Here is a 15,682-nt window from a genome sequence, read left to right on the forward strand (position 1 = left end):
ATTTCATGTTAGCAGGGACCCCAGATCTTATCCAGGGTTATACTGATACATCACACAGCTATGTGTGTACACCACTCCAATTTAAATTTACTTTCACTGACCTGGTGAGATAATTTGCTTATAAATCATCATTAGTACAGGTGCTCCTTTCCCCAGATACGTAAGAATCAAACACCTCATATGAAACAGCTTTTCCAACAAAAGTCACACAAGATTGAAACCAAATGTTAACCAATAACATCAAGTAAGTAAACAAAACTATTTTCATGAAGTCTTAGGACTTGAAAGCACTCAAGACAATCTCTAGACCATTTTCTACCCCAATATAGTGTCAAGTCTATGTATGAAATTGCAGGAAATGTCAGTAACTATGGACACTACAATATCTTGGGAAAAGTATTGCATTTCCCTCTATCTTGACTTGCCAAGTATCTAGTATAATTTATCTGCATTTATACATCTTCTTCACAAGAGACATCCATCTATTTCCAGTTTGCAACAGCTTTTTACATATCAAAGAACAGATAATGAAAATATTAAGTAGCACCCAACCCAGGACTGACTCCTGCCAATCCTCACTCAGTACTTTGCTTTCCAGGTAAGGAAGCATTGACATCTACCTCCAAATACTCCTATGAAACACACCAGTACCCACCCAGCAGAAGATGCATCAAGACTAAGTTTTACCAGGCTGCTTATATGAACCTCAGAGTTTAGATATGTCACACTGCTTCTCCTCTAGTCATGGAGAAGGGCTGGCAGACAGAAATTAAACCAGCTTGATATAATCTTCCCCATGAAAAAAAAAAATTGTTCTGACTGTTAATCACCTTGATTTGGTTTTTTTTTTAACAAATACTTCTTTTTATGGGAACTGAGCTAAAGTTCATTATCTATAACATTTTACATGCTTTCTCTCCCTTCCCAAAGACAGGAACTGACTTTTCCCCCTTCCATTCTTTCATGTTATGACTAAACTTCAAAAAAAGTTTCAAAATGGAAAGTCCTGAGTATTCCATTAACTGTCAGTAATGAAATCCCACTATAGATACATTAGGCATGTTAGTTTGCTATCAAATGGACTGCTTGTCTGTTGTATATGGCAATATGGAGTAAGAAAAGTGTCAATGAGCCAGATTAGATTACAGAAGATGCTCAGCATGTAATGTAGATAATGATCAATCCTTGCTATTGCAATCAGTCCCTAATCAGTTAATGTGCCATTAAGAGAAAATATATATTAAAAAAGCCACAGTTAAAGCAATAGAGTGTTCAAGTCATTGGTTTTCTTCTTCACCTAATCTGACAGCTGTTTTGATCACTTGAAAAAGTCTTCTGTTGTAAAAATAAAGAGCTCACTGACATTTGAGGTTTAGATTTACTCATCCATCCTCTTCCTGCAGCCTGAGACATTGACGTGACATTAATCCTGAGCAGCTGCTTTATACAACAAAAGGAATTTGTTATGGAGTTATTTTAAAAGTGCAAGTAGCCAATTAATAACCAAATGTATAATTTCAGAAAAACTTCACCAAACACTCGAATTCTTTCCTTATATAGTCACATTAGTTTTGATGAAAGTTTTAATCTGCAGAAAGGGCCAAATTATTTATCTGACTTTATTGCTTACATGTGAAGATACTTTAGAAAATAAACAGCTGAAACATAGAAAAAAATTGGTTTTTTTCCTGTCAGACTCAATGTTTCAGATTTCTGTCACTACTAGAACAACTCAATATCTCTATTGTTCCCTTAAGTAGATTATCAATACACTAGTGGTGTTCTGCATGGTCCTCAATAACCCTGAGGATAAACGTGACTTACTGACATACATATTCCTTCCAGATGTTATGTTTCCCATAGAACTCTTGCTAAGAAAAAGCATAAGCAGATCTTACTCAGCAGGATTTTACCAGTCAATGTCTTTAAATATGAACAAGGAGAACAAAAAGTCCTTAACTATGTCTTCTTTACAGTCAATTGTGTTTAACACTAGCAGATAAGATAGTTTTCACCCTCTACATCTCATACATGCCAGAAATATCTCCAGTAGTCTCTGTACTGTATCTATTCATTACAGACCAGGAGAAACCAGGGCAATAAAATTATACTGTCATCGAAAAACTTTGAGATAAATTGTTCATAACTGAATTATGTCACAAAAGTGACATACCAATAACCACTTAGTATAGATTCTTGAAATACAAGGTCATTGGACTGGCTAGTATGACCACTAAGGTCTACCGAAAGCTCCTAAACAGGGGTGAAAGATTTTGAACAGCAAAGTATTTATGAGGGACAGATCAAAACCCATTAGCTTAGAGTATAGGCACATCTTGTGTACAAATTTTAAAAATTAGGATTTTTTTCTTAATTAAATGTTGATTTAATTTTTTTCCTGATATTACTTATCACTAAGTGAAGAAATTTAAAAAGGGGGAGGTTAGGTCTTTATTCTCATAAAACACCTTTTAAATGCTCAGGAGATAAAGTCCGGGACTCTGATTAAACATTTCCCATAGGCCTCCCACAAAAGTCTCCCAGTTCAACATACTACTAATTTTAAAACATGACATTTACCTTTCAAGGACTCCACTCTCGGACTCCCTCAATATTTCTTAAATCACTACCTTAATGTTTCCTGAATAAAAATGCTGACAGAGCAAGCCTTAAAAAAAGTACAAAACCTAGGTCATCTCTAAAAAAGCATGAGATAAAGACAGCTCTTTAGTAGAAGTAGAGAATTACTTACTGGATATCTTCTATGGTAGATGGAGTTTAGATAGGGGCAGTAATTTTGTTATGGCTTATCTACACACCCCTTACAACCACACAGACAATCCCTAGGATTTACCACTAAAGCACAACATATGGTTCTCTTTCTAAGTATGAGGCAGAAGTTTATAACACATGAAAACAGTATGTCTCAACAAACTGGGAAAATGAAGGAGATCATTAAGCGTAGTAACTGCAGTCAGATACATTTATGTTTTCAAAACAGAAAAAGAAACAATTATTTTATTTAACTTCCAAAACTCATGTACTCAAATATTTAGATTACCTAATTCATTCTTCAGACTTCCAGTAACTTCTAGGTATCTAAAGAGTGCAAGTTTTGCTCACTTATAAACTTAAAAAGCCTGAAACAAACCTGAGTGGAGAAGTCACAGATGACAGAGCAGAAACAGAGCAGTGTAAAAGTAAGATTTTGTGGAAGCGTAGGAACTTGCACATTTTCAAACAGGAATGCCTGCCAGGAATCTCCAAGAGCCTCTGGAGGTATTTGAACTGGGCTGTCAGTCACTGGCTAAGGCTGCTTCCATACCTTCCTTGCCACTGATGCCAACTCCTATGTGTACACCTGCAAGCCAAGAGAACAAACTTACTTCTACTCAACAGCTGAAAAACAGATGGCAGAGTATTAAGCTGCTGCATAGACAGTTTCAGACAATAGATATAATTACTGTCAATAGAAAACATTATCTTAGATTACAGGAAATTTGAAATAAGTGCCAGAAGCATTCAAAGTTCATATCAACACTTGCCTTCGTGACTAAGTTTGTACAGTCCCTCTCATCCCACAAGGGATGGTTAAAAAGAAACCTATGCAAAATAATTTATCGCTATGATTATTGTTTTTCTAAGCCAGTTTCTCTTCCTTTCCTTACACATCCTGGCTAAACCCCCCTTGCACTGTTTCTTCTTCCCACCAAAACAGGTAAGAAAACACAAACTAACTTGATACTAATTATAACCCTTTCCAGGCCTAGGTGACCATAGCAAAACATAAAATACAACTATTACAGAACAATCCATTGCTTGAATATTTTATGGAGGCCTATTTTACTCTCTCTTGCTTCAACAATATGCTGCTGGAATTTGAGGTTCTGACAAATTTATAGGGCAAAGCTAGTAAGAACAAGATAAAATAATGTAAGCAAACAACTCAGGCCATTTTTCATCATGAAGTCATCTTATATCATTTTAAGAAGGCCCATCAATTAATTAGAAAGTTACATTTTACTGCAGAGTCTCATGCAGCTATTGTTCTATAAAAAGGATCTTCCACATATCTGACAGTAAAATAAACAGCAGTTACAAATATTAACTAAGCGTAAATCATTTCTATGCTTAATAGTGTCTGATATTCTAATCCCACCACACTGTGTTCTTAATATGAACATTAGTCAGCTGAACATTACAGATCATCAAAACATGATGACTAATACAAAAGTCCTCTGCTTTCTTGAAGCATTAATTCTGAGCTGCTTGCATGTGACTAAGGGAGCCCTAATACAGATACCTTGTACTACATTCTGAGGCTCATGTTGTCTCTGAACAGCAGAAGTTCCATCAGGTCCAGCATTTGAATATACAGCTCACAGTGGGAAAAATAACTACATCTTTGTGCAACAAGCTTAGATTATTTTTTACTCCTAAGACACAGGCATGAGTAAAATGAAGCCATGAAAGAAATTTCAGCTAATAGCAAAAGATGCACCACTTTCAACCAAAAAAAAAGTCTCCTTAAAGGACAAGAAAAGCTAAGCTTTTAGGATGGCAGTTGAAAGGATTCAATGCAGTATTCAGTAAATACCTTGAGTGAAAAGGATGACAGCAGGCAGAGAACAAGAACTCTGCTCATACTCTCTGTTGCTACATGGGCTGTGTCCTACACTTAAACAATGGGCGGTGAATACAACAGACAATAGTAAGAACTGTCAGCCCCCATTTTATAAAAACAGTGACATGTTCGAGTCCTTCAGTCATGGTCCATTACACCTATGTTTAATGCAAACACTTGCAACAATAACCTTACATTTTAGGAAAATAATAACCCTTTGGAAGATTTTGTGGGAGCTATAATTTACCATGTTCTAAAATTAAACATAACTAAAATTATAGGACAAAAACACCCCATCAAGAGCTAGTAAAAAACCACACATCTTTCTGAAAATCAGACTGTAAGAAGATGCACAAGGAATTTGGAATGGTTGTCCTCTTCGTTTGTTCTTTCCTTAGCACCTGCTCTTGGTCACTGCTAAAGATACGACCTTGGATTAGACGTTGGTTTGACTCAGTTTAAGTTCACCCCATACAAACTAATTTCTATTTCTTTGTCATAGCTCCTTTCAAGTGCCAAATATAATGGTTGATCTGAGTAGGTCTTATTTTTTCCACAAAAGGAAAAGTAATTATTCAAATTAAAAAGTAATGGGCCTGCTAGAAATACAATTCCATTAATAAACCATAATTTGTATTGACATTTTAAATTCTAAATTTGCCTTTACTTTTGATCATGCAGACGTCATTAGCTTTATCTCCTATTGCCAAGTAACTGCCTTCCTGTTTCCTAATCAGCTGTGAGACTCATTTTTTTTAAAGGACTGACTCAACAACCAGGCACACCTTAAACACAGACAGTCAAGTTCAAAGAATTTTCTCCAAATCAGCCTCAATAGCAAGAACCTGTAAACTTTTGGTAAGTCAGTTGGTTTCATAACTATTATAAAACAATAAGATGTTGATCACTCCTGGAATTTTATGCGTAGGGTATCTTCTTTTGTAACAAATCCAAATTTTAAGCCACAGAATCCTACTCAACATTATAAATTGTTCTCTTATCTGTACATAGACACATACACAGCATATATTATCTCAACACAAACAAGATTATAAAACATATTTTCTTGCAAAACTGATTTCACTTTTACCTACTAAATGCTAAAAAGAAAACAACTCCCTTAACTTGGCTACTAAAGAAAAACATTCCGTTTTCCAGCTGACACTGCGAGTAAACAAAGACTTACTAAATTGAACTATCAACTCAATAGGCATTTAGTACAGGAATGTGTTTCTCTGACTCAGTACTTGGAAGAATGTCCTGTTGTAACTTTTGAAGTTATCATTACATAACCTCCAGCAATCCTCTTCAGGATTTGTATCTAATGCTACAGCTAAACACACAGAATGTGGTCAGGAACACAAATTCCGTAGCCCTGTATATATATCACGTGACTTAATTTATCCTAAAAAGGATTACATTAAAATATAAAGAGCAATTTTTCTGAAAAGAAAAAAACAGAACCATCAGAAATCTTGGAATGCTGTTAATCACAGGATATGGCAGTGAAACATGAAAAAAAATGCTCTGAAGTGAGGAAAGCATGGATTGCAGAGTCAAAAGTCAGAAGAGGCTGAGAATAGAACTGCTATTTGTATCTTCTAATGCAGCTCATCATGGACATCATCATGAATGAAGCCCAGAACCCTACCAAATTATTTTGAAACACTATTTAAGATTTAGATTTCTTGTTAAAGAATTTATACCCTAAGCACATAAAAGGAACACAGACTTGTTCTTACAGTGGAACCAGATTTTCTAATCAAATCAAATTACTTTGGCACTCAAATACTGGTGTTTAGAAAATCCACCAAGAAGGTAACAGTTAGCCTTAATTTGACATAGTGATAATTTTAAGCACAAGGTCTGTTCTTAAGAAAAATGAGGAAGAAAGTTGTACTATATCTGCTTACCTAAACTCCAGTTAACTGGCATTGGTCCTGTGCGGCTACTCCCACACAAGCACTGAAGAGCAGCAATAGCACATTTACTAAGGAATGGAGAGGATCGTGTGAAACATTTTTGAATATAAGACCCTCTTCAGTAAAATCTATTTTAAAAAACTGTACAGAATACTACTTCTGGGATTTTTTTTTCATTTTAAAAAAACATTTTTTTAATACTGAAGCAGTTCTGAGAACTGTGTTTCCTGAAACAGAACATACACAATTGCAGCAGGAATGGAGGAACAAGGTGAGATAAACTTACTTACCAGACCATAATCATTAACTGCTAAGGGATTCATTAAATACCAATGATGGACTTGTAACAAAACGAGTCTTGGTTTCACTTGTACACTTTTTCCACAGAGTGACTGAAAACTAAAATTCTTAATTTTGTCCAAATGGATATTTCTTTTTTTCTTGAATGGAAGCAAAAAGAGGGTAAGGATGGAACATGGCCACTCGACAAAAACCATGAGGTCGTCAGAAAGTCTGTCAGCAGATTCTTCTTACTTTTAACTTTTTTCTTAATTTTAGTATTAGAAGTTTTCTGCCAGAAATGTATTTTGTTTTGCTTTCTAAATGTTTTGTGCAAGTTTAAATTTAAATATGTCTGGCATAAAGCTGTTCAGAAGTAACATTTAGTTTTAATAAATTTGTCTCATTGTTGGGGTGCTTCTTGTATGAATATCCTGTAAGGATATTCCTAAGAAGGAAAGGAACAGGAAAGGAGAAAATTAGAAGTAGAAACAAGGACTGTAAAACAAGCACTGTATTACATGAGTTTATTTGATAACCTTTTGAGCCTACTGGTCTCATTTCTGCTCAGGAAGTTTTCTCTCTGAATACCAAGGAAACACTGCTGAATTGTTCTAGAGGGGAAAAAAAACCCCAAAACTACAAACAAAAAAACCAAACACAACCCACACCGACCAAAATCATACTGGCACTGTGCAAATTAAAGTGTTACTTAGAAGCTGTTCTTGGATGGAACACTACTACAGGCAGGACATGCATAAAAAGGGTTTTAAAGTGTTTTCTAAGTGTCTTAATTCCTGTCTCGTAACAGTAGCTTAGTGTTTTAGCACAACACCCTAGCTGACCTACCCCGTAGGCAATAAGGTAGATTGTGGCTGTAGGGCACATCTGAGTGTGCTCATATATCTCACCCAAGGGAGATCAAACTAAATTGGTATTTTTTACCCCACTTTTGCACTTCTATTAACCACAGTACTGAAATAATTAACAGGTGTTATCAATATCCATTATTTTATTTTTGCTGTTTTTATTCTAGAAGTTACTCAGCTTACTTTCTTAATATAAAGGAAACAAGTCTCAGCATATCCAACTTCTAAAATGGCCAAAACACGTGGCAGATGATATCTTCACAGATGATTTCTTGATGCTTCATTCCAAAAATCTGTACATGTTTCAGAAGGCTGTTCAGGCAACAGTGCAAAGAATAAGTTTGCACAAAAGCAGGCAGTATCAGCAAGTAGCAGCAAGGCTGTACGGCAGCAGCAGCAGTGGCCAGGAGACCCCAGGGGAGCAGGGTGCCCGTTCTCCTTCTGCAATACCGGGGTCTCCAGGAGCCCCGGAGGAGCAGCACGGTTCCCGTTCCCTATTCTCAGTGCTGAGGTTTCTCCAGGAGCCCCAGAGGAGCAGGGAAGGGTTCCCGTTCCCTTTCCTCAGTGCTGAGGTTTCTCCAGGAGCCCCAGGGGAGCAGGGAAGGGTTCCCGTTCCCCTTCTGCAGCGCCGAGCCCTGCAGCTCTCGGGGTCTCCAGGAGCCCCAGAGGAGCAGCACGGTTCCCCCGTTCTCTTTCTGCGGTGCCGGGTTCTCCAGGAGCCCCGGAGGAGCAGCACGGTTCCCGTTCCCTTTCCGCGGTGCCGGGTTCTCCAGGAGCCCCAGAGGAGCAGGGAAGGGTTCCCCCCGAGTTCACTTTCCGCAGTGCCGGGGTCTCCAGGAGCCCCAGAGGAGCAGGGAAGGGTTCCCCCCCGAGTTCCCTTTCCGCGGTGCCGGGGTCTCCAGGAGCCCCAGAGGAGCAGGGAAGGGTTCCCCCGAGTTCCCTTTCCGCGGTGCCGGGGTCTCCAGGAGCCCCAGAGGAGCAGGGAAGGGTTCCCCCCCGAGTTCCCTTTCCGCGGTGCCGGGGTCTCCAGGAGCCCCAGAGGAGCAGGGAAGGGTTCCCCCCGCGTTCCCTTTCCGCGGTGCCGGGTTCTCCAGGAGCCCCAGAGGAGCAGGGAAGGGTTCCCCCCGAGTTCACTTTCCGCGGTGCCGGGGTCTCCAGGAGCCCCAGAGGAGCAGGGAAGGGTTCCCCCCGAGTTCCCTTTCCGCAGTGCCGGGGTCTCCAGGAGCCCCAGAAGAGCAGGGAAGGGTTCCCCCGAGTTCCCTTTCCGCGGTGCCGGGGTCTCCAGGAGCCCCAGAGGAGCAGGGAAGGGTTCCCCCCCGAGTTCCCTTTCCGCAGTGCCGGGGTCTCCAGGAGCCCCAGAGGAGCAGGGAAGGGTTGCCCCCGAGTTCCCTTTCCGCGGTGCCGGGGTCTCCAGGAGCCCCAGAGGAGCAGGGAAGGGTTCCCCCCGAGTTCCCTTTCCGCAGTGCCGGGGTCTCCAGGAGCCCCAGAGGAGCAGGGAAGGGTTCCCCCCGAGTTCCCTTTCCGCAGTGCCGGGGTCTCCAGGAGCCCCAGAGGAGCAGGGAAGGGTTGCCCCCGAGTTCCCTTTCCGCGGTGCCGGGGTCTCCAGGAGCCCCAGAGGAGCAGGGAAGGGTTCCCCCCCGAGTTCCCTTTCCGCGGTGCCGGGGTCTCCAGGAGCCCCAGAGGAGCAGGGAAGGGTTGCCCCCGAGTTCCCTTTCCGCGGTGCCGGGGTCTCCAGGAGCCCCCGAAGAGCAGGGAAGGGTTCGCCCCGAGTTCCCTTTCCGCGGTGCCGGGGTCTCCAGGAGCCCCAGAGGAGCAGGGAAGGGTTCCCCTCCGAGTTCCCTTTCCGCGGCGCTGGGCCCTGCAGCTCCCCAGGCCCGGCGCTGCCGCTCCCGCGCGCCCCCTGCGGGCCGAGCCGTGCCCTGCAGAGCGCGGGCGCCGCTCACCCCCACGCCCGGCACGGCCCGGGCGGCAGCGGGGACACGGCTACCCCACCCCTCGTGTGAAGGACACGGACACGCCTTGAGACACAACCGACACCAAAGGAAGAAATCACATTCAAAAATGGCCGCGTATTCCCAGTCTTGAATACGAGAGCTGATAACACTGTAGTAACTAGTTACTTAAATAATCTCACACCCTAGGAGGATGTACTCTGACTAATAACAAGTTTGAGATGGATATTTCAGCATGTAGAACCAATCTTTGTGGTAACTCTAACAGTGGACTATATTTTCAAGAGAAAAAAATTGTTCTTACCTAATTCTGAACGTCTGTTCTCTGAAGTCCTAATCCTCCATGATTAGTACTCATGCTAGATTTTCTTCCTGTACTTTAAATCTGTTCAAAAAACAATTCAAATAAGTTATGAAACAGTAAAATTGATTCAGCAAAACTGATTTTCCCAGTCTAAACTATGCATTTTGATATAACAAGGCTGTCACTATCACATATATATTACAAGCAGAAATAGAAAAGTAACTCTTGAAAGTACATATTTTCCATTTGTAGACCTATGGTATATTAACTGTAAACCCTATAATCCTTAGTTCACTTCAAAACCTTTGTAAATTGTGTGTCAGTAAGGGATTGGTTATGCTTGGAGGATTACAAGCTCTGGAGAACGTGCTGAGTATTCCTGAGCCTTACAGCTCTGACCACAGGCTGTCCAAAGGCACTCAGGAATCCATTATCAATATAATAACTTTAGAAGTGCAGAGGTTCTTTGTGCATGCACAGGTGGTCTGTTAAAAAGCTGCTGGACTGCTAAGCAAGGCAAAGCTGAGTATTACAGTGTCTAGAAAGCTGTTTGTGGTGCTCAGCACTTTTCAGATATCATCTGCATTGACAAGAACACTCACGACCATCTCCAACAAATGAGCATGCTACCATTTTCAAAGGTGTTAAAAGAGTTCAAAAGTTCCTCAGCAGCCAAGAGCAAGTGCTTGACACAGACAGAATGTACTGCAGGTGCTGCAGCAGCAGTGTGCACAAGTCAGCCAAGGCTGCTTTCCTGCACCCACAGTGAGCCTGGCTGGCACCAGGGCAGCAGCCAGGGCATGATGAGACAGCAGCCACAGCAACCACACAGGGCGAGTGCTCCTGCCACTGATCGATACAGCACCTCAGCAGCACTCGTGTTACGGACACTACACTCAGAGTAACCCCAAAATAAGGTTTAATCACTCCTCATATTTCAATTTTCTTTTGCTGTTAGTGAGGTACACTCCTAGAGATACAAGCTTATATGAAAAAGCCACAATTCACTTGTGGAATTGTCCTACTGTTCAAAATTAATACTTAAAGCATATTGCAAACAAAACTTGTATACAAGTAATTATGTACTGTATTCAGAAAAATGTAGAATGCAAGATTCTTTTAAGCACTGACAAAGGCTTGCAGGAGAATCTGCAATTACAACGCTTCTCCATTGCTGTTTCATGAACAAGTCAATTATGTTTTCCTTGACATAAGCCCCAAGATCACTTTGAGCTTTCATTAACACCTAGAAAAATAAGGATATAATTAGGTAAAAATTGGCCAGTACACAAATACATATAAATTACTGCCAAATTATAAGCCTTCCAAACATATTAAGAAACAGATGCGATTATGATTTTTATCCTTCATGATATCCTCAAACCTCTGCTCATTTCAGTTGTACTGGGTAAAGTCCTAAGAAAGACCACTGGACTCAAAAACTTCGGATAACTTATTTCTTGAATATCAGTCTTAGGATATCTCTGGTGGCATTCAAATTTTGTGCTTTTACTGTACTCCACTACATGAGGCATTTTTATTAAGAAAAATATACTGCTGTACTTATAAGTTGAAATTTCAAGTGAGTAAATGTCTTTGAATTACAAAGATCATGAGGAATTTCATTGCTAAAAGGGAGGAAATGTTTTTGCAAAAACGTTTTTCATCCTAAACATCAACAAAACAGGCTCTTGTATGCTTTATCACTAACAACAATGTATCTTGATTATTCTATAAATTGTGGTATAAGTAAGATATTACAATGAAAATAAGAACGTTAAAAATCAAAAATTAATGAACTACAAAGCTCTGTAACTGTATGAATGAAGCATTAAAGGAAAATGATGTGCAGAAGCGTGAGGGGGGAAAGCAGGGAGGAGGAGAGACAGGAAGAGAGAAAAAGGAGAGACACTGACTCTGAAGTCACAGGTGCACCCTTACAGGAAGAGGAACATGAGGAACATAACTTGCCAGCCTCACCATCTAATTCAGTGTGTGTGTGCTGCACAGCACGCTGGGCTTCAGCCATGCCAATGGCTTGTTCCCTTACCCAGACAGCAGCCGTACCCTGGCCACACACAAAAACTTAATCTTGCTGAGGAAGAATGAAAAGTTAAGGTTTTATCATGTAAGGAGATGTTTAAAAAAAAAAAAAAATCAGATGCTTATGATTCCAACTTTGTTTTCATATAAAACATGTTGGCCTTCTGGAAAGGATTAAAAGAAAGTCAAGAAAGCTCTACTACAGAGGGGAAAACAATAGTTATGTTTGTAACCCATATTAAATATATGTTTTGATGGTTTTGTTATGTCAGACATATTTTAAAAATCGTGGAATGGTATGTATTAGGTATGGACACTTACAGAGAACATGAATTCTTAAAGCAAGAAAGAAAAACTAGGTAAAATTCTTACTTAAGTTCACATTAGGGTAGACCCCTGAAAACAAGCAGAGAGCATACTTTTTAAAGTAACATGAAATTGGATTATTTGTATTCACATTCACAGACTTCAAACTAGGAATTCTGAGATATGGATTACTTGCACAATGTAGATATTCTACATGGTTTAAATATTAGCATAAAACCTCAAAACCTATATTTATTTCAGTAGATTTCGTTCTCTAATCAGAATTTGGATTTATCTAAACCCACAGCAAAAAAATTCTAGTTCTGATTCAAGAAGTCCTTCTGCATTTATGCATACCTTTACATTAAGAATACTCAAAATGCATGATATTTTAAAGCTCTGTTTTAAGTTGAATATGTTAACTGGTTAATGAGTTTTTGAATCAGTATCCCCAGTAGAAGCGCTTACACCAAAACACTTGGATGCCAAAGACATTGGTACCCCTTGGATGAAGCTGTTCAAATGCAGTGCTACCTGTCCCTTTACAGCAAAGCTTTGTCTGGTCATCAAGATTTCGAAACGAAAAACACAAGAATTTAAAACAAAAGCCCCTGTTTGTTAGCCATTGTTGTTAGGGTTTTTTAAAGGTTGTTTGATCTCTCAGATCTAACTCCATTTTTATAGTACATACCAATTTTAAAGACAGCTATTACACAGAAATAGCTCAAGTGTATTTTTTCACTCCACTGACTTTGGGTCTTCCTAGCTCTGTTGTAAATTACTACATCAGGTGCCAAATTTGACTTTTGGGAATACCTCCTAGGCTCTTTGCATTGCTTGGCTCAGAGAAGACAGCCCTAGGCACAACAAAAAGAGCTCTAATTAAATGCACAAAGACTAATAGAACATTTTAATGAAGATTACACATAGCAAAGAATAAGTCTCATTCTTTTGAGCTCAGTTTCCAGACTCACCTGACAATGGTTTAGCCCTTATAGAAACATCACTGTTCATCTCTCACAATAACTAAAAACCTGCTGCTTAAGCTGCTCTTGGGATCAAATGGACAGCATTGAGACTCAAGTGATACTGTCAGTCCTTTGAGATATCTACCTATCAAACATTTCCCTAAAACCTTTTCAAAGTGAAATACTCTCATTTTCAAGAAAATAGAAGGGAAGACATTTAAAAAAAAATAAATCACATTTCTGGTATTTTGCTTGTGATCAAGCTCCAATTTCTGTTGCGTTACAAAGACAGGCTGCAATTTCAGAGCCTTTATAGTAGAACACTTCTTATTTCGCTAAACATTTTGGCATAAATAGATATGATCCCCTAGATAAATGCTTTATACTGCAGACAGAAAACTAAGGCTGAAAACAAGTACAGTGCATGAAACAGCTTGTGTTTATTTAAAGAGTATTGGAAGACCAGTGATTCTTTTCAGCTGTCCCATTACTTTTTCCCTTCCTCAATTTTGTTTCACTTTTTCCATGGTCTTAATTAGTCAATGCTGAAATTTGGAAAAACCAGCAAACATATAGTCCTGTGCAGCAGATGGCAAGATACTCTAAAGACATGCCTCTAACACTAACTTGGACGTCTTTTGATGCAAGACAAAAGCAAAGACTTGGTGCAGCCAACTGGAATCAATTCTTAACAGTGACAGAGAAGACTTCTTGCAGCCTGCAGGAGGAACAGAGAACTGAGTGTGAAATCACTGGCCACCCACATATGTAGAGGTGACATAAATTAAGTACCTCAAATTTGGTCACTAGTTTCAAATTAACAAAGCATTTGTCCTTAATTCACATAGCCTAAATTTTAAGAGCATAAGGCAATATAAAGTGTCAAAAGCCAGCCATACTGTTTAACACCAGTTAACTGGTTGCTAAAGTTCATAGCTCAATTCTATGTGCAACAATTGCTGGTTACACAATCTGAAGCACAGCTGGTTTCACACACCCCTCAAAGGATGTGTTTAATTTTGATAGATATAAATTCTTTCCTACTAAAAAAAATCACTGGCAGGTTTTGTTTTCACTTTTCACATTTTACACAGTCAAAAATCCTCTGTCGTGAACTATTCATTTTGTATTCTAGGTATATTACTGCTTACTTATTTTGTTTATTACTACTGTCAGTCTTTTAAAGCTGATACTTAGATTAATAAATATGAGTAAGAACTTTTAGCAGGATGAACAAAACACCCCAGTGATTGGTGACAATAGGCAGGGATGATGACACAATAGTGGGATTTACAAGCAGTATCTTGCTAAAGTCCCACTTGAGCTTGTCTCCCCTATGGTTTCCTTTTTAAAAAAACAAGGATTTGAGCCTGCAGTTTTTTATGTCAGTTCCTGAACTGTTTTAAGTGAAGAAAAACATAAATACTTCCAGCCATGTATGGTATCAGGAGAATTAAGTATAAAACATGGATATTTCACTAAGCAGATCACAGAATCACAATGTGCTCAGTTGGAAGGGACCCACAAGGATCATCCAGTGGAACTCCTGGCCTTGCACAGCACCATCCCTGAGAGTCATACCCTGTGCCCAAGAGTATTGTTCAAACACTTCTTGAACTCTATCAGGCTTGGTGCTATTTATTTTTCTCCTTTTCCATTTCATAAAGTGTCAAAATGACCGCATGATATTGGATGTTTCCCTGTAAAGGACTCCTAAACCCTTTGCTAGTATAGAATTTAGTATTAACAGTCATGAAAATATGTAAACTTGCCATAAGTTACATAAAACAGATCACAACAACAGTCAAAAATCAGACAGCTAGGCAAGACTGTATTAAATGCACAACGGCATATACTGTACTTTCATACCGAAATAATTCCCAAGTATGTGAAGCTTCTGATATTTTTATATTTCCCTTATTTGGTAAATTACAATTCCTATAAAATTCTAATAAGAGACTAAAGAAATGAACTTCAGTGCAGCATAAATATTTGTTCCAGTGTTAAAAGTATCTACACAAGTTTAACAATTATATAGGTTATTTCAGAATATCTGCACTTTTTTTCTGGATCAACAAGTAAGATTTATTCAAGAGAGCAATCGCTATTGTCAAAACAACTCTGACTCTATAGCCAAAACAACTTTGAATAAAACACTGGAAAAAAACCTTTTCATTCAAGCTACAAGCATCCCCAAAACAATGAAATAAAATGCAATTAGAAAGTCCATATTTGCTACCATATATTCATAATAACAAACTTTAACTCCTCTAGATTAATCAAATGAAGTCCTTATGTTTATAATAAGCATATAATAGATTACTGTAACCCTTCAAATGAAATTTGTAACTCACTTATGCCATACTGTCACTACATCTTCCTTGACTGCTTATTAAACAACTGTACCAGTCCCCC

General features: G+C 39.3%; 1 long non-coding RNA gene across 1 annotated transcript in view; it reads right to left on the reverse strand.

Annotated features, from left to right (window-relative positions):
- Nucleotides 1–3,159: 3,159 nt before the first annotated feature.
- Nucleotides 3,160–15,682, reverse strand: part of LOC131378648 (uncharacterized) — a 31,818-nt gene continuing 19,295 nt past the window's right edge. The window contains exons 2-3 of the long non-coding RNA XR_009208306.1: nt 9,951–10,031; nt 3,160–3,361 (exon numbers count right to left, since the gene is read on the reverse strand). This is a non-coding gene — a long non-coding RNA (uncharacterized LOC131378648). The remainder of the gene's footprint in view (nt 3,362–9,950; nt 10,032–15,682) is intronic.

The sequence above is a fragment of the Hirundo rustica genome, chromosome 13 (assembly GCF_015227805.2).
Source record: "Hirundo rustica isolate bHirRus1 chromosome 13, bHirRus1.pri.v3, whole genome shotgun sequence".
Taxonomy (NCBI): domain Eukaryota; kingdom Metazoa; phylum Chordata; class Aves; order Passeriformes; family Hirundinidae; genus Hirundo; species Hirundo rustica.